This window comes from Podarcis raffonei, chromosome 14 (assembly GCF_027172205.1).
Source record: "Podarcis raffonei isolate rPodRaf1 chromosome 14, rPodRaf1.pri, whole genome shotgun sequence".
NCBI classification, from domain to species: domain Eukaryota; kingdom Metazoa; phylum Chordata; class Lepidosauria; order Squamata; family Lacertidae; genus Podarcis; species Podarcis raffonei.
The window spans coordinates 2,445,728-2,465,542 of NC_070615.1; the positions used below are offsets into that span (position 1 = coordinate 2,445,728).

General features: G+C 46.3%; 1 protein-coding gene across 8 annotated transcripts in view; it reads left to right on the plus strand.

Moving 5' to 3' along the window:
- The window catches only part of TJP1 (tight junction protein 1), a 330,457-nt gene that overhangs the window by 144,390 nt on the left and 166,252 nt on the right, over window positions 1-19,815 (plus strand). The gene's annotated exons all lie outside the window — the stretch shown is intronic.

The window sequence follows — 19,815 nt, forward strand, 5'->3', positions numbered from 1 at the left end:
CAATTATCCACATTCATTACCTACAAAATTATCTCCAGATAAGGTCATTGTAAATGAACTGATTCCCCGCAAATTAATATTCTAACCAGTTCAGTATCTCACATTACGTATTTTGAGAAACACCCAAGGCAGTTAGAAAAAGGGCTGAGACTTGCCCCCATGACCTGACTCCTTCAGCTCCCCCTACTTCAGAGTCTGCTGTATTTGTTTAATATTGGGGTGAAATCGAGCTGCACACGAAACCTGCTTTCAGTTTCAGGGGAGGCAGAGGCTGCTCCTGTTTTAGCTGGTGGGAACCAAGTAGGTTTTGAGCCAGAAATCCCCAATGATGGCTGTGTTGCAGAGAGGGAGGAAGAGAATTCCCTGCTGGAGGAGGCAATGTGGGTGAAAAGATACAACGCTTTCTAAGAATGTTGACGTATTAAGTTCAGCCATGACATTTGACTTGCCAGCCTGAGAGCTTGTCGTTTGTTTGTTTGTTTGTTTGTTTGTTTGTTTGTTTTCCCCTCCCCATCTCTCCAGCGTTCATTCAATATAGAGTGCCAGGGCGGCAGTTTTAGTAATCAGGCTTCCCACACACATTCCTCATAATGGGGCATGTGGGAGGTTCATCTAATCAAAGAGGAATGTTGCTTTCTGGCCTTGGGAGAAGATTTATATGTAAACAAGGAAGGCTTATCTCCTGAAATGGCAAACGTTGAGGATGGGTTTCCAATGGGTACCTTTCCTGGATTCTTAAAATATAGCTCTTTAAGTTTGTATTTTGAGGAGCAGGTCAGTGTATACAGATTTTCCCCACCTAGGAAGGGAAGGAGTGAGCAGGAAAAGAGGAGCGAAGAAAGGGTCCATCAAACCAAGTCTCAAACTGATACTCAGAAAAGAGTTTTATAGCTCTCCATACATTTATTTTGGCACATTGTGCCGTAAGAGAATTGCTGCAATAAGATACGGAATTTAGGTTGTGCATGTAAGAAATACGATTGGGAATATCACACAGTACAACCATTTTCTATTTTTCTGCATATCTGTTTGAGGGGCTTTGCCTCGTTTATCGGCTTTGCCTTCCCACTCCCTCCAATTTTCTCAGTGTTCACATGTCAAACACAAATATTTTAAGGGCCAAACTAGGTGCTTACGCTGTGGGGTTTTCTTTAGTCTGGTTGATTTAGCTCGGTTGAATTTATCACTTTGGCTTTCTGTGGTAATTGATTGTAGCTGCAATGTTTTGCGCTTTAGAGCTCTGCTTTGGGATGGTGGTTTGTTTTTACAGTTGCATTATTTGTTCCTACATTATTCTTCTTTTATTGGGATTGGGATTCCCCCCCCCACCTGCTTGATTTTGTGCTGTCACTCAGATATCCATTACTCTTTGGGTGACCAATAAATTAAATTAATACAGAAGCAAACAAAAATTTGATAGGGAGGCTTTGTGCTTTCATTCCTATATCTCCCCTGTTTCTTTTCTTCTATTTTATTTGTGAAAATCTTTGAACATTTCAGAGCAACATACAAGAATCTAAAACATCAGTGTGCAATAAATCAGTATACAAATTTGGTTCAACAGTTCATGTAAATTAACAGTCGCATGGCTGAGGTCCATCATCTTCAGCAGGCACCAAAAACCTATTATAGTTGACAGCTAGAAAGTGTGGGGGGGGTGCCTCAGTCCCTCCGGGAGTCCTGCGTATGGGCTTCCCATAATGGGCATCTGTTTGGCCACTGTGGGAACAGGATGCTGGACTAGATGGGCCCCTTTGGTCTATCCCAGGTTTCCTCAGCCTCGGTCCTCCAGATGTTTTGAGACTACAATTCCCATCACCCTGACCACTGGTCCTGCTAGCTAGGGATCATGGGAGTTGTAGGCCAAAAACATCTGGGGGGCTGAGGCTGAGGAAGCCTGGTCTATCCATTGGCTCCTCTCAAGCAGTAAGTACAGTGGTACCTTAGGTTAAGTTCTTAATTCATTCTGGAGATCTGTTCTTAACCTGAAACTGTTCTTAACCTGAGGTACCACTTTAGCTAATGGGGCCTCCCGCTGTCACTGTGCCACCGCCACACGATTTCTGTTCTCATCCTGAAGCAAAGTTCTTAACCCGAGGTACTATTTCTGGGTTAGCAGAGTCTGTAGCCTGAAGTGTCTGTAACCCGAGGTACCACTGTATTATTGTTATTATTGTTATATTTGTACCCTGCCCAACAGACTGCTTTGCCCCAGCCATTCTGGGCGGCTTCCAAGGCATATTGCAAGAGAGCTTCCTCTTCCACCTGAGCCTCGCTGGAGCAGCAAGGGTCTTCCTGAGCCTCTGGCATGCGTCTCTGCCCTTGGTTGTTCTTTGTGCCTGCTTGCTCTTAGCTGGCTTCTCAGACTTCCTGCTGGCTGGGTCTTGGAGTCGGACTTGTGGTTTGGTTGCGGCTGCTGCTCTGTTCTATGGCTCCTGGCTTCTGGTTCTCCACCACTTGCTTTGCATGGACCAGCCCTGACTTTGCACCTGTTCTATGCCTACTTCACCACACATGCACACTGAATTGTAGATAACCAGTCACTATAGAACCATGCGCTTGTTTTTTCTTTAAGGGCCACAGGGGCCTGTTATTTTTGTTGCCACTGTAGAATCAGTTATACAGGTGAGGACTGACTTACACACAGTCTGAGGCAGGGATGCCCTCTGCCCCGTCACCAAAGGGCCCCCTTGGTGATACATTTTATTATATTCGCATCCACTGCCTTGAGACTGTGCAACCTTTCAGCACACACCAAAAAGCTTGAGGACATGTCTGCTCCAACTCTAGCGTCTGGGCTGCTGTCTTGCTCTGTTGAACCTCTCTGTTCCACAGTGAGCCCTTGGGGATTTTTGTATCAAGCCTGATTTAAAAACATTTTGAGGTTGCCATGAATTATATATGGTGGTTCTCATACCTTAGGGAATTTCCTTGTTCCAGGGGAGCACAATGCTGCCTTTCAACCAAACTTATGCCTGGCCTCTGCTGGAGAATTTTTGAAATGGGGGAGCACTCTTGCTGAAACCTCATGAAATCACATTGCCCTATAGTAATTTCTAGTTGGTGTTTGTTCCTTGTCTTATAGATATCACACCTCATAGATATCACCCCCTGATCTAGGGAACCATCAGGCTAACAAAAGAGAAGAGGAGCAGAACAGCCTTAAAGTTGCGGTAGCCCTTTTTGTGGGGTAGAGCAATGACATGGATTGGGGGGGGGGGGAGACAGGAGTCGCTCTATGGGGCACGCCATACTTGCCTAGCATTTCTTACTACTACTCACATTTCCTCCTTCAGTTGGAACCTGGAAGTGCAAATTGAAGTGCCAAGAGATAATGGCCACTGGCCTAAATAGCCATTCATTGATTCAGCCCACCTCCAATATCAGAAGTGCACTAGTTCGGGTGGGAAGGGAAGCCCGTCTTTGGGATCAGCAAAAGGAAGTCCCTCCCCCCCCCTCCTTGACTCCTCACAACAACCCTGTGAGGAGGGTTAGCCTGAGAGGCAGTGACTGGTCCAAGGTCACGCAGTGAGCGGGGTTTTGAACCCTGATCTCACAGTAATGATCTAACCATTACACTACCACTGGCTGTCAGAAACTCCAACGTGGTTGTCTTAAGAGAGGTCCATACAACTTGGGACCCATCAAGCGGAGTGTTGCCTACAAGCTGTTTTTCCAGTGGCTGAAATCCCCCACCCCCATTTCTCGGCCTGCTGGAGTCCTGTTGGAAATGGCAGATGGATCACTTTTGATTCCCTTGCACAGGCCTGGCTTAACATCTCTCAGTAATCCTCCAAGTGCCCCCGCTCCCTCTGCCCCAAGGCTAGGATAGAATAATATTGCTGCTTTGATATATCAAAACGGCTGGAATGTATTTAGGGAAGCAGACTCCAGGGGGCTTCTCTTTCCTGCCAAGAACATTAGCTCCACCTGAAACCATAGCACCCAAATTCCATTGCTGAATGTTTTTTAAAAAGGAAATAAAAACAGCAGGCTCTGTATTTTTAAGATCAGGTGATCTGTGCAATAACAAGCACACAATGTTTCTCTGAAAAGAGTTCTCTTGGGGCCTGAAAGCGCAACAGGAAGCACACCCAGTCCACAGCCTCTACCATTTCACAGATAAAAGCAGGGAGACACTTCTCATGCCCTTGGTCTCATGTCAAGGCTTCCTGCTCAAGCACTTCTTGGTCACCAAAGGTGCAGTGCAGTGCAGTTCAGGAGCTTGACATGGCAGCCCCCCAAACCATGCCTACCAGGAAGTCCAAAATGCAGGTGGCTGTGTTGATCCATTAGGAGAGATCTTCCCTGCCCTGGTGCCCTACAGATATTTAGGAGTCCAGCTTCCATCAGCCCCATCCATATTGGCCATTGATCAGGAACAATAGGAGTTATAACATCTGGAGGGCACCAGGTTGGATAAAGCTGATCTGTATCATAGGGTCATACAACTGTAGAGTTGAAAGGGACCCCAAGGGTCATCTAGTTCAACCCCCTGCCATGCAGGAATATTTTGACCAAGTTCTACTAACTAAGTTATCAAGGGTCTCAATTTATGTGATTTTCACCAGAGCAGCTGATGAAGGCAGAAGCTGTATCATTTTGCAACAGAAGTTAAATATTGGGGGTGGGGTGGGGTGTGTAAAAATGCACATCCTACACAGAACAATAGATAGCATAGGATCTATTAATTGTAATCAGCTGACAGGCATAAAAGACGGAGTTAGCAAAGTGTAGTGTAGCATTCAGCATGTTGGACTCTAGCTGGGGAGATGGTCAACCTTGAGCCCCTAATCCCTTCCCACAACTACAATTCCCAGATTGGTTTGTTGTAACAAAATCTGCCCTATTTCCCTTATGGGTTATCCAAGAGCCTGTATAGAGTCCTTAAGTGGGTTCCCTATTGGTAGGAGAAAATAACAGAGGCCAACCAGAGAATATTGAGAAGCAAAGCAGCTAGTAAGCCTGATCTTTATTAAAGCTGTTGCAACAGGGTGCTCCCCTCACACGCAGGAGGACCCAGAACAAAGGTGTGTGCGCCCTTATATAGACATTTTAAATTCCCCACCCTGGAGTCCAAGACCACCCCCAGAAACATCATATATACATTACAGAAGGGGTGTAGCCCAAGACCACCCCCCAGATACATCATACCTACATCACAGAAATCTGAGTGCATTGTTTATCTCCTGTCTGGCAGGTTACCTATTAATGCTCACTTGATTGGATACCCTGGGGAGCCTGGCCAGTCTTTTTAATGATAAATACTTAGTTCTTGAGCCAGGTCACAGGCTCGCCCTATTCATACACAGACATACCATTAAGACAGGATTTGTGAATGAAAAGACAAGGGGGAGGCCTTTCCATTTTCCTTCGACCTTGCAGAGAAATATTTGAGGTCAATTTGGGAGGGACAAAATGGTTTCAGGACTCTTTCTGTGGGGTTTCAGACATGTGGTTTATATATAGTTATGAACATTTATTATATATCCATATAACCTTAAAATTCTTATAACAGGTTTAACAATCAAGGTCTCTTCATTGCAAACTCAGCCCTTCAGATGTTTTGGGACTACAACTCCCATCATCCCTGACCTGTTAGCTAGGGCTGATGGGAGTTGTAGTCCCAAAACATCTGGAGGGCCGAGTTTGCCTATGCCTGAGTTAGAGGCTTGGTCCTACAACTTTCATCCGTTCTGGGGCACCAGGTTGGCGAAGGCTGGATTAGAGGCATATCTGGAATATCCCTGATGAAGGGAGGAAGTTCACAGCCCCAGGCAGCTGCCTCCTTCCCTCTGACATTGACAGACAACAGGACAAAACCGTGGTGACGGAGATCCTTTGCCCATGTAGGCCCTTCTCCATGTTACATAAGGCGTAGCCACGTAAACATTGGTATGCATCGAGAAGCTGATGTTACTGGTTAAGACAACTCGTAATCTCCCCTTACATTCTGTCTGCGTATGACAGCACATTATAAGCGGCATGTCAATAGAAAACAGATCCGTCCTTGTCATGGCCAGGAGAAAAACAGCCAGCGCTATGGCAGTTTGCTCCCAGCAAGTTTCTCTCTTCTCAACAGGACTTTGAACTGGTGCAGCTGCAGGGCTGCTCAGCTGAATCAATGTTTTCCCCAAGTCTTCTGAATGGTGAAATATGTTCATATGAGGACATATATGTGTGTGTATAAACACGCACACACACAAACACCACTGGGGGGGAATAAATTGTGCTCTGAACAATTAGACTATTGTTATGTTATGTTTTATGTTATGTTATGTTATGTTATGTTATGTTATGTTATGTTATGTGTTGTTATGTTATGTTATGTTATGTTATGTTTTATGTTATGTTATGTTATGTGTTGTTATGTGTTGTTATGTGTTGTTATGTTATGTGTTGTTATGTTATGTTTTATGCTAAGTTATGCTATGTTATGTTATGTTATTATAATTCCTGTCTGTTTCCCCAGGTCAGGAAGGGTGGAGCTTGGAGTTGTAAGGGAGGTGTAGCAATTGGACCAGTTACACATCTGGAATAAGAGCATCAATCAGCATCCCGTTCCCCAATGCTTTTTTTCTACATCGAAAGGTGTTGGGGTGCACCTCCCTCAGCAGACCCACCCCAGAGCCCAAAGATGATATCTTGTGAGCTGGAGGTGCAGCAGGGCTTTACTGGGGCTGGACAGGTCTCTCCCCCCATTTCCAGCGCCTAGCTGAGAGGTCCTGGAACGCAGTTCCGGTGAGTTCCAGCTGGGAAAAAAGCCCAGCCATTCCCTACAGCAGCCAGCCACAGATACCTCTGAGAAGCCCATAGGCAATAGATCTCTTTCCCTCTTGTTTGCCCCCTAGTGACTAGTAACAGATAGAAATCAGGGCCAGCTCAATATAGTTTGCTGCCAGAGACGCAGGACCAGGTGGCACCTTCCTTTATTCCATTTGCCAAAGCTGGCAGTTCAATCTTATTTCAACACTGGTGGCAGGAGAATGCCTTTCATTGAAGCAGCCATCCGGCTTAGGGGAGCACAGAGTAGGCTGCATCGCACACAAAGCAGAGTCCACTAACTCCTGCTCAGCAGCTGCTTCACTCAGCGGAATGGTAGGGCCGGCACTGACCATCCTGACTTGTAGCCACTGATAGCTTTATCCTGCTTGCATTTCTCAAACACCTGTTTAAAACCTTCTGGTGTAGATGTTGTGGGCTGCACAACATCTCCACCAGTCAGCCTTTTGCACGTTCCTTCTTTTCCAGTGCTTGTGTATTGTGCAGCCGTGTACATGTTGTCTGAGATTTTTGTGCTGGAAGTGTGCCTGTGTGTGCATGACACTCAGCTCTTCCTTTCTTTTTTTGTCGGCAGCCATCAAAAAAATTGCCTTCTCGGATTGCTTGATCTTGTGGGTGGCAGCACTTTTACTCTCTTTTGGCTCAGAGCTGTAAACAACCTTCAGTAATATGGATAGTCAGAAAATATGTCAAATTTGTGCAGCTGCCTTGAAGGAGAAATTACTCACTAAAGCCACCCATACCCACTCGTGTACAGAAAGGGTAGAGGGAAGCGTTCTCTGTGCAGTTGTGGAGGGGCTCCTGTGCCTCCTTTCTTGTACATCATCCCAGGACCTGAAAGTGCACTTTCTCCAGTATTGCCTTGCCTGTCCAGTAAGATCTGCTGGGGAGCTTCTGCCATGAGTACTGGGGGGGGGGGGAGCATGGAAGAGATGGTTGGACTTCGAGAAGAAGTGGGAGGACTTTGGAGAGTTAGATCTGGAGGACCCCAGGGAGGTCCCAGTTCAGTGGGGTGTGTGGATTCCAAACTGCAAGAGACGCCTGACCCTAGGCATCCCTCCTTGTCCTCCCCTTGCCTCCCTTCCAGACACCCACTCCTAGCTTCTCCGGTTCAGGAGCAACATCCACTGCCTTCTCCTATTGCACAGCAGTCTCCCCCTTCAAGGAAGGCAGCTGGGAGTAAATCAGATGCCCAACTTGCCTCCATCACCTAGGGCAAGGAGATGCCGTGCTGGCATGCACCAATCTCACCTAGCCATCTCACTAGAAGGAGCGCCCATTTGCTTGCCTAGCCTGGGGACTTCAGCCCGTTGCCCTGCTAAATGCTGTGTCTGCCCTTCAAATGGAAGGTGCAGGGGGCTTTGGGGTTCAGCATCTTGGCTCTTGCTTAACTATGCCTTTGATCTCTTGTGTAACCACTGACTTTGCAACCTGTGACTGCCTTGTGTACAAAAGCTAAACTGGAGTCACGAGTTCCAGTTCTGGCCATACGGGGAGAACCAGGACAGCCTTGTTTCGACTTTGGCTTCTGCTGGGCAGGCAGTGACGTGAGACAGGACATTCACAGTGGTGCTCCCTGGGGCCGGACAAAGATTTGCTAGATTTCTTACCCGTCCTTCACCAAGAGGTCTCAGGGCAGATTGCAACAATTTACAAGTAATATTTAAAAAAAAACAATATTAAAATCAGTTAAAAGAAATTGCATCCCAAAGGCTTATGAAACCCCCTCCTGAATGACATTGGTTGTCCTCCATGCTGGCCTCATTTAGGTTCAAAGTAAAAACCTGTTTTCTTTGCATAGGCCTGTGGAAAGTAATCAGGCTTCCTGCTGCTGCTGCTGCTTTGTATATGGAGTTACAATGTTAATGGGGTTTTTTAATGTTGTTGTTCAGTGTTAGCCTCTGTGTGCTCCCATTGGGAGGAAGGGCAGGATATGAGTACAGGGAAATAATGCTTGGTGCAAGAAATATCAGAGCACAGCATAAGCTGCCACAAATGTCAGTGTACTGACTATTTGGCTATTTTTATTTTATTTAAAGATTCTAGTCCTTAGCAATGTGACAAAAGCATGTTAGTTTGTGACGTTTTGGCTGGAGTCTAAGCTGCCAGGCATTTTTATGTAATTCTCCAAGGCCTTTGAAAGCTTTTTTTTTACCAGCACTGACTGTGGCTGATGGAAGTCATAGTCCAAAACATCTGGAGGTCACAAGGTTACAGAAGGCCATTTAAAACATTTTGATTAGTTGGTTGTACTTGCTTCTTCTACCTGGAGGGAGTTCAGTGGGACTCACCTCTGAGTAGACATAGAATTGTAGAGTTGTAGAGTTGGAAGGGTTCCAAGGGTCATCTAGTCTAACCCCTTCCATGCATAGGATGGCACTTAAGATTTTGTTGTCTTTCAAGCTTATGTCATTGATTATATTGTTTTAATCCTGGCAATCTTGCATTGTTCTGATATTGTAAATCTCCCAGGGAAACATGATGAAAGGTGTCATATAAATGAAAAACAACATAATAAAATAGAACTAAATAATGTTATGCCAAATCTTGGAAAACTGCAGATGAGAAGGTGGAGTTTGAATGTCCAAAATAGATCCTCATCCTTCTTCCATTTGCTATAGTTTTTCTGGATCCGTATCCCAAAACCCACCCGTCTCTTACTTCCACATTCCCAGGGCTGCCATGGGTGTCATTTTTGGCAGGTAGGAAAGACTTAATGATCCAGCATCTCTGGCAGCATCTGCTGTGAAAGGGAGAGTGGGAGGATGGAAAAACTGATGTTTTAGGGAGACATGCAGTGCTTTTTTCTGGGGGGATGCAGGGCTACGCATACCCCTAAATATTTTGTGAATCTAAGTTTGGCTTCATTGAGGTGCAGTATTTCAATATGAGTAGGAAAACAAGATTACCCCTAAACTTTTTTTTTTAAGGAAAAAACCACTGGAAGAGAGAAGGAGCAGAGAGAGTCATAGCTCAGGACTCTCTGGACTCACTGGCCGTGGGTCTCCACGGTTTCAGACAGGGAACATTCTCAGCTCTACCTGGAGAGACCTTCTGCATACAGAGCAGGTGCTCTGCCAGTGAGCTAGGGCTTTTTTGCAGCAAGGGAGGCAGACAAGAAGATAGTGTGTTATTGGCCAGGAAAGAACAGCAGCCCAACATGGCTAATGAAGTTGAGTGGGAGGGCTTAACCTGGTTGGGGTCAGGATCTGAGGCTCATGGATTCCATGAAGGGCTACCTACACCCCCAACCCAATAGCGCAAGTATGGGTAGGAGCTGCAAAATCCTTTGCAGGTGGAGAGGCTGTAGTTCAGCGCTAGAGCATCTCCTTTGCATGCAAAAGGTCCCAGGTCCAATCCCCCCCCACCCCGCATCTCCAGGGAGGGCAGGGATAGGTTCCTGTCCGAACCTCTGGACAGCAGCTGCCAGCCAGTGTTATACTGCATTGATGGCCTGACTCATAATAAATTGGCTGTGTATGCCGTGTACACATGTCGCTGGTGCTGGCAGAGTCAGCTCAGGATCTGTTGTACAAAGAAGTTCCGAAAAGTGAGAAATGGGAAAGACTTAATCATAATGTTAAAAATCTGTTATGCAATGAGCCTGTGTGTGTGTTCTGTGTTTCCTTGCTCAGATCTATAAATAGCTATCACAAGATGAGAAAAAAGGCTCCCTGCACTGATGCAGATTTACAGCACTGATCAGACTCTCCCAGTTCTGGAGAGGCAAAGTCTGGGTTGCCTTGTTCTGTTTTCTCTGCAACTTTATCTGATCTGCCACTACCTTGATGTTAGCTTTTGTTTGGGTCAGTTTTGGCTAAAACACTCTAAACATGTTTGCTTCTCCTTTGAAGTTTTTTTGGGGGGAGGGGAGGGGCTTTTGGCAATCAAGAAGAGAAAAGATATGCCTTGAAAAGAAGATAAGAAACCTGCTGGGTGAGCTCCCTTGATGAAGCCAAAACACAGTGGCAAGGAGTCAGTCCATTATGTCCAGAGAAGTGTTGCAAAACATGATCTGTTGGATCAAAGCAGACCTTCTTGCAAGACTGTAGCTCCTCTCCAAGCAAGCAAGCAAAGGCAAAGTTTGCAACATATTAGGGGCATGTGCAGTTTCACTAAGGTATGCTGTATAAGCTGAGCAAAAGAAGAAATTTTTTGAAGAAACTGTGTTTCATGCTGCTTGTTTTTTCTTCATATATAATAATATTACATGCATTAAGGGTGGTCTAGTGGCTAGAGTGTTAGTCTAAGATCAGTGAGAATTAAAAAAATTAATTTGCAAATGCAATAAAGAAAACAACAGACTAAAATACATCATAAAAATGGTCATAAAGGCAAGGAGAATAAAAATACAAGTAAAAATATTAGAGCTAGGGGAAAATAGGGTAAAATATATTCCATGGTGGAATAAAAAGTTCATATTTATATAACAAATATCAAGGTGCACCCTTCTATCCCTGAGAGATCATTAAACAAGGAGTGACCAGCAGATAGAGAATTAATTGTTGACAAAAAAGATCAGCACCATCAAAAATGGATAAAAGACACAACATGGTCCAAGCTGCTAGTCATTAATTTCTGTTACTACCTGCTTCCAGAACTTGTATGCAGAGTTACACCCCCAACACGTTCCTTACAATCCCACCTGCATAAGTGGGAGAACAGTAACTCACAATATGAGCTAGTTGGACTGGGGCTAGAGTCTTAGTTTAAAAAAAGAAAGGAAAGCTGAGAGTCTGGGGCCACTGTGGGTGCCATGGTGCCCATGGGCACCAGGTTGGTAACCCCACCCCCTGGGTTAGCCTAATCTACTGCACAGGCTTGAAATTGCCATAGGAACAAAGAGCACATAAGTGGTCGGCTGTTCACAGCACACGCCTATACAATCCTGTCTACTAAGCCCTGCTTCTGTTGAGTGCAGTAGGATTGCAGCCTTTACATTTGTAGATCAAGGACTTCCAAACTGTGCTCCCTGAACTCCATTCAGGTGGTCTGCAGTGTGTTTGTGGATTTGTGGTTGAAGACAGGAGACAGCACATCTTTTGCATGAAATATACATATTGATTTTTAATTGTACTTTTATTGCTTCTTGTATTTCTTATATATTGCATTTTACTGCATTACAATTTGAATTCTATGGAATACAATAAAATACCATAAGAAATCAAACAAGCAATAAAAGTAAAATTAAAAGCATCTAGCACAGCTCATTACAATTGCTACTGCAAGCAGAAAAATAATTAAGTGGTCCACAAGACTCTCAGCAGTTTCAAATGGTCTAGGGGAGGGGGAGTTTGGGAACGATTGATCTATGTCAGGGGGAGGCAACCTAAGCCCAATCCGCTTCTCAATCCGGCCCGCGGACGGTCTGGGAATCAGCATGTTTTTACATGAGTAAAATGTGTGCTTTTATTTAAAATGCATCTCCGGGTTATTTGTGGGGCACAGGAATTCATTCTCCCCCCCCCCCCCAAAAATATAGTCCGGCCCCCCACATGGTCTGAGGGACAGTGGACTGGCCCCCTGCTGAAAACGTTTGCTGACCCCTGATCTATATGATGATGCATGAAGTTAAGACTTGATGCCCTCATCTCATAATGCAAATGCCCTATGCAGGTGTGGTACCTGAATATCGTAACTCTGGTGGAGCAGCATCAACATTTTTGGCAAAAGAGGCAAGCCTAATTTAATCAGACCACATTCTATTAGCCCTGGAAACACAAGCAATACCCAATCATGCAGTAGTCTGCATCTGAGTAGGATTGCAGGACTGAGTAGGACTGTTTGTAAGGTAGATGAGGAGGCTTCATATCTGCACAGAATGAAAATGCCCAAGTAAGAGTCCTGTGCAAACAGAATGCTTGCTGCATTAGCCTAATAACATTTACGGCCTGATGCAAACTGTTTTGGATCCCATCCGCAGTGAAAGGTGTCATTTCCCCTCCATTTCTTATTCTACACTCAACATTTTCATTGAGGAAATAGCCACCAATGACTGGGGAAATGGAACTGTGCAGTGCGGAGTTCAGGATTCCTTCCCGCTCCCCTTGGCTTTTCATTCTCCTCTTTTCAACTTTTCTTGGCCACTGGGAACATGGTGTTCTCGCCCCCCCCCACCTTAGCCCCCCCCCCACTAAATATATGGCAATACCTCTCTTTGGTGTGAGAGGGGTGATGTTCTGACTACAGAACAACGGCGCTCACAGCCTGAATATTGGAAATGGAGGGAATTAAGTTTTGGTTACATTGCTTAGGTTCAAGCTATCTGAAAGACTCTATTCTCATTCTCATAATAGAACCTGCCTGGATTTTTAGGTTTTCAGGGGAGGCCCTTCTCTCAGTACCACACCCCCACAGGCACACTTGGGGGGCGCATGAGAGGGTGGCTGCTCTGTGGCTGCTCCCAGACATTGGCACTTCCTTCCTAGAGAGAGGCTAGGGTGGCTCCCTCCTTGTTATCCTTTTGGGAACTGACTGCTTTTAATGAAAGGGCTGGTGCCGTGCTGTTTTAGCGTAATTATTTGTAAGTTTTAAACACTGTATATATAGATTTAATTCTATCTGTGTTTAATTGTTTTATTAATTATTGTTTTTTCTATGTTTTAGCGATTCTTGTTTTTACAGTGGTACCTCGGGTTACATACACTTCAGGTTACAGACTCCGCTAACCCAAAAATAGTACCTCGGGTTAAGAACTTTGCTTCAGGATGAGAACAGAAATCGTGCTGCGGCAGCAGCAGGAGGCCCCATTAGCTAAAGTGGTGCTTCAGGTTAAGAACAGTTTCAGGTTAAGAATGGACCTCCGGAACGAATTAAGTTCTTAGCCCGAGGTACCACTGTGAGCTGCCTTGAGACCTGTCAAGGAAAAAGGCAGGATATAAATAAATTTATCATAATCAGAATAATAATCATAATCACAATAATCGTGAGTTCACTGGGAAATGTACACATACACCCGTGATAGGATGCTGTTAGGAGTTTGGAGAGGTGGGGTCAGTCTGGATGATACCCGAGGTCCCTTCCAAGGCCACTTCTCTAGTAGAAGAGGCTGCTAGACAAGCCTTGGTTGAGAAAATGGCTTTGGCTGACCAGTTAAGTACTGTGAATTAACATATTCAAAGAGGTTGTTCTGCTGCCATGGAGACCAATGGGGGGCATTTGCCCACTTCACCTGCTGGATGCCTTGTCGTCCTAGGATAGAGACCAACCAGCCAAGGAAGGGCTGGGTAAGAGAGAATGGTGTCTGAGAGCTGAGCCAATGCCAGAAGCTGCAGATAGAGAGGGGTGCTCAACTTGGGGCTCCCCTGGAAACCTAATGGAGAAGCAAGATCTGTGAGCCCCTCTATCCTATGCTCAAGTTGCATATATACAGCTCAGAGTTTGGGGTACTTGCAACAGTACTAAATGCCTCTTTGTTTACTCCTGTGGTTTGGCAAATGGTGTACTGGATAACCTTCGGTCAATTCACTGTCTGTGACACCCATTGTTGATGATCTATATTGCCAGCCAATGTGCAAAAAATGCAGATTAATCACTGTGTTCACAGTTTTACACACTTTCTGGTACATGTGAATATTCATTGGTGTTTATGCAGTTTCACCCATCAACTCACCCCAAGAGATAGATAATAATATTGAGGTGTAGGTTACTAGATGCATTGACATGCTGCCATTTTCCTGTTTGGTGGGAATAAATATTATTCTGTTGAAGACTCCTGGCCGTGTCTTTCCTAATGAATGCATTCGGGAGAGGGGCAAAGGATTTGCAGTAACATTGGGACTCTCAAATCCACAAGGCTAAAGACAATATTTGTCTTTCTCCTTCCATGTTCTCCTCCCTGCTCAGGGGCAGATCACTGTTGCTAAAGCATAATAGTTCAGTGAGTTGAAATCTTGGCGCTGTGCAGATTCCACAGTTTGTTTTCATTATGCAACTCGGTATGAATGCTAAGTATTAGACAGGGAGGGCTGTCTAGACCAGCCTTCTCCAAGCTTGTGCCCTCCAGATGTTTTAGACTATATCTCACCTAAGGCTGTGCCAGCTGCGGCTGATGGGACTTGTGATCCAAAACATTTGGAGGGCACTAAGTAGGGAGAAATGAATAGCTAGAGGCTAGAGCAGAAGTGCACAACTTGCGGCCCTCCAGATGTTTCTGGACTACAACTCCCATCAGCCCCAGCCAGCATAGCCAGTGATCCAGGATGATGGGAGGTGTAGTCCAACAACATCTGGAAGTCCACAGGTTGTGCCCCCCTGAGCTAGAGGAATAGAAGAGGCTAGTAAAAGAGATGTTTCAGAGGGCTGGGCCTCCACAAATATTTTATTCTTTAATTTACCTCACATTGTTCCATCGACTGGCCAATCAGCTATCCTCTCATCAGTGTTGTGTCCAGCATGAGTTGCCAGGTTGCACCTGTGGGTGCACATGCGCCTGCAGAGGCTTTTCCATGCACTGCCCACTCTCATCCCCAGCTGACGTTGGAAGAAGCGCTCTGTGGTAACCAAGAGACTAGGCTGTGGTGTGTGCTTGGACGAGGTGTGCATGTGTCCTGCTTGTTCCATGGAGGTATAAGAAGAGGGGTTTTGTGCCATGTTAATTTGTGGAAGGAGGGGCTTCCTGTTATGGTTTTCAGTATGTGGTAAATACTCAATTGAATGTATGAAAATGGTATAATATAAAAATCTTGCATGGCCAGAGGGCAAAAAAGCCGAGGGACTTCCATGGTGGACTGGTGGCTATTTATCCAGCACACAAGGTCTCTACAGGACAAACTGTACCAGCCGCATTCCTCAATCTATAGCAGTGTCAACCTCTTCCTTTATATATTGACATCAGCAACATTTGGACTTCCTCCACTTTTGTGATTTTATGAACTATACCATTATTATAAGTTAATTAAGTTAAGTTGTATTATTAAGTTGTTGTTGTTGTTGTTGTTGTTGTTGTTGTTGTTGTTGTTTAGATCTGAACAGACCATTGGCTGTGGTGAGGACTGCAGGGCCTGGTCCCTTCCAAGGCCTTTTCCTACTTGCCCAGGGGGTGGGGCCCAGGCCCTCACACTCCCAGCTACAAAAGGACTCCTGCTGCAGTGCCTAGAGAGTGGGGCTGGACTCATTTGGAACAAACTCTTGGGGAAGTGTGGGGTTGTTCTGCTATTGCTTCCCTGTTCCAAGTGTCTAATGTGTTTTTAAATGTCCTTAAATGTGGGGAGGAGGTGTCAGACGGAGCTGATCGGCAGACCTTAGCGATGTGGCCCCTTTTGGAACACTTCCGACAGATGGCGTCTCTGAATCGACACTTGGCACGGGAATGGTTGCCTCCGCAGCCGGCACATTCCGATTGGCCCTTGGACTTCTGTTGGAACTTTCTGCGCTCCCGCTTTGTCTGGTGCACGTCATTGTCTTCACTGGAGGATGCCTCATCACTGCTGGCCTCTTCGTGATGCACTAGAACTGGCTTCCTAGCAAGACGTGGGCTGCTGGCCTTGCAGATCTCCTGGGCAGCTTCCAAGGCCATGGCCTCCTCAATGGCTTTCTGCAGCGTGAGGTCTGGTTTGGCGAGGAGGCGCCATTGCAGACGGATATCCCAGACCCCGCAGACGATTCGATCCATCAGGGCATCGTCTAAGTCTCGGAACTCGCAGTGCATTGCAGCCTGTCGGAGGGCGGCAGTGTAGTTGTTAATTGACTCCCCCTCTGACTGGTTCCGGTGGTAGAACATATGGCGGGCAGCAATCTTGGATGGCTTTGGCGCGTAGTGGTTACGGAGCTTCTCTTGAATCGTGTCCCACGGTGTTGCCTGGACTGCTACAGGCGCAACCAATGCATGGGCCGTCTCAAACACCTCAGGCCCACAGAGGCTGAGGAATAGGCCCCGCTTACGCTCCTGTGATACTTCCGTCAGCTCGTTGGCTTGGAGGTAGCAGTCGATCCGAGCGAGGTAGGAGTCCCATGATTCAGAGGCTGGCGCAAACGGCGGTAGAGGCACAAGTGAAGCCATGGTTCCGATGCCGATGTGGAGGCGATGGATGGAACACAGTGCTCTAGCCAGAACGGTCAGCTCTGAATTGGTTCTGTTCAGTGATTTCACTCGGTGTTTCAGCTCATTGATTCAGCTCCGCTCAGAGGGTGGCCGCATCTGGCTGTGCTCTGTTGTCCATCAATCCCACCTTCGTCGCCAGTGTTAAGTTGTGGGTGAACATATCAGACGACACAGCGATTCTTCAAACAGCTCTTGTTTATTCACAGGCCAGAACAGAACTGAACTGAACTGAAGGCTTCAGCCAGCCTGCTTATACAGAGCTCCACTAGAACGCAACAGTAACCATTTTCTGTAACTATCCAATCACTGAACGTCACTTTCGATCCCTTATTTGCATATGTGGACCTGAGTGAAAACTATCTACAGTATCCCCCTGCTAGCCCAGGGTGAGAACTTCAGTACATAACACTTAAGAAGTCAGTGGCATTTTAAGTTTTTTCTCCCCCCCCCTTTTTTTTGCTTTGTTGGGGGTGGGGGGTGGGATGGATATCTTGTTGGGGATTAATTTTAGTATAACTGTTTTGTTGTTGTTGTTGTTTTATTGGTTGTTGTATAGTTTGCGTTTTGTTTTTAAGGGGCGGAATCAGGGCTGCCTGGGAGTGGGCTCCAGCCAACAGAATTGCTGGGGCAAGTTCCACAGGGGGGGATGCACTGGGACATCTGATCTCAGTGATCACGGGCAGGAGGAGGAATTATGTTAAGACCAGACCATGTCATTACCGAGGAGGCAGGTTTAGTCGTTGTTTGAAGACTATCCCTGCCTGTGGGTCTGGTCTTGACCGGATGGATACTGGAATCAACAAGGGAAACCCACATGACCTGAAAGTGTTGCTGTGCAATGCCAGGTCAATGATGAATAAAACCACTGCCATCCATGACTTGATCGTGGATGGAGGACTTGACCTGGCATGTGTAACAGAGACTTTGTTGGATGAAGCAGATGGGCCTGTCTTAGCTGCTGCTTATCCTCCAGGTTTCTCTTACGCACAGCAACCCAGGCCTTGTGGGCGGGGAGGGGGGGTTGCAGTGATTTTTAGGAAGTCACTAGCTTGCATCAGGCGTCCTACTTGAAAGACCCAGTTCTCTGAAGTTCCATGTTCTGAAAGCTGGGCAATAGGAGCAGTACAGGATTCCTTTTGGTGTACTGATCTCCCTGCTGCACCAAGGATTCCCTGCCTGAGCTGCTTCAGGTCGTGGCAGATGTTCTCCTGGAGACAGCTAGTTTGGTTGTCCTAGGGGATTTTAACATCCATGCCGACACAACCTTACAAGGGGCCGCTTGGGACTTCGTGGAAAGCATAGCCTCCATGGGGCTGTCCCTGAATAAATTTGGCCCAACTCATAGTCACGGACATGCCTTAGACCTGGTGTTCACCTCTAGTGACGTGGGTGATCTGACACTACGTATTCTGAATCCAGGGCAGCTGTCTACTAGCTCCATCTGGTACGCAGGCTGAGACCCTACCTGCCAGCGGACTGTCTTGCCAGAGTGGTGCATGCTCTGGTTATCTCCCGCTTGGACTACTGCAATGCACTCTACCTTTGAAGGTGATCTGGAAACTAAAACTAATCCAGAATGCGACAACTAGACTGGTGACTGGGAGCGGCCACCAAGACCATTATATGTTATATGACCATATAACACCGGTCCTGAAAGACCTACATTGGCTCCCAGTACGTTTCCGAGCACAATTCAAAGTGACCTTTAAAGCCCTAAATGGCCTTGGCCCAGTATACCTGAAGGAGCGTCTCCGCCCCCATTGTTCTGCCTGGACACTGAGGTCCAGCACCAAGGGCCTTTTGGCAGTTCCCTCACTGCGAGAAGCAAAGCTACAAGGAACCAGGCAGAGGGCCTTCTCGGTAGTGGCACCTGCCCTGTGGAACGGCTCCCATCAGATGTAAAAGAGATAAACTACCAGACTTTTAGAAAACATCTGAAGGCAGCCCTGTTTCGGGAAGTTTTTAATGTGTGACATTTTAATGTATTTTTAATCTTTGTTGGAGGGACGCAGGTGGCGCTGTAGGTTAAACCACTGAGCCTAGGACTTGCTGATCAGAAGGTCGGCGGTTCGAATCCCCGTGACGGGATGAGCTCCCATTGCTTGGTCCCAGCTCCTGCCAACCTAGCAGTTTGAAAGCACGTCAAAGTGCAAGTAGATAAATAGGTACCGCTCCAGCGGGAAGGTAAACGGCGTTTCCGTGTGTTGTTCTGGTTCGCCAGAAGCGGCTTAGTCATGCTGGCCACATGACTTGGAACTGTCTGTGGACAAACGCCGGCTCCCTTGGCCAATAAAGCGAGATGAACGCCGCAACCCCAGAGTCGGTCACGACTGGACCTAATGGTCAGGGGTCCCTTTACCTTTACCTTTAATCTTTGTTGGAAGCTGCCCAGAGTGGTCAGGGAAACCCAGCCAGATGTGTGAGGTACAAATAATAAATAAATTATTATTATTATTATTATTATTATTATTATTATTATTATTATTATTCAGATTGGGTAAAAGGGAGGAGGTTTACTGTTCATTTCCCCTTGTTCCTTATGTAACTCAATGTACATTATTTTTGCAAGTATAAAATGAATATATACACACATTCCATTGGGTTCTGTCAGATTAGAAGAGTGTGCTTCAATTTTTAGGACCAGCAGGTCATAGCTGGTGAGCGTTAGACTGTTGGGGCTGCTGGTCTCTCTGACTTCATGATATGTTATGCCCCCTCCATGGCAGCCATTTTGCGACTGGTGCCTCCAGCACTCTCTCAAAATTCAAAGTGTGCCCGCCGGTCCCAAAAGGCTGGCAACCCCTGCTTTGCACTCTTGCGTGGCTCCTCCTCAATACAGCAAGACCACCACATAAGAATGTCCAGATGGGTTAGTGGGGGGAGGAAGTGAGTGGCCGTCTGGCTTTTCCCCTCAGGAGCCCCAAAGGGAACCCAAGTCTGAAACCTGAAGGAGCTCCAAGGGTGTGTTTGCAGCTTTCCTAAGATTCAGA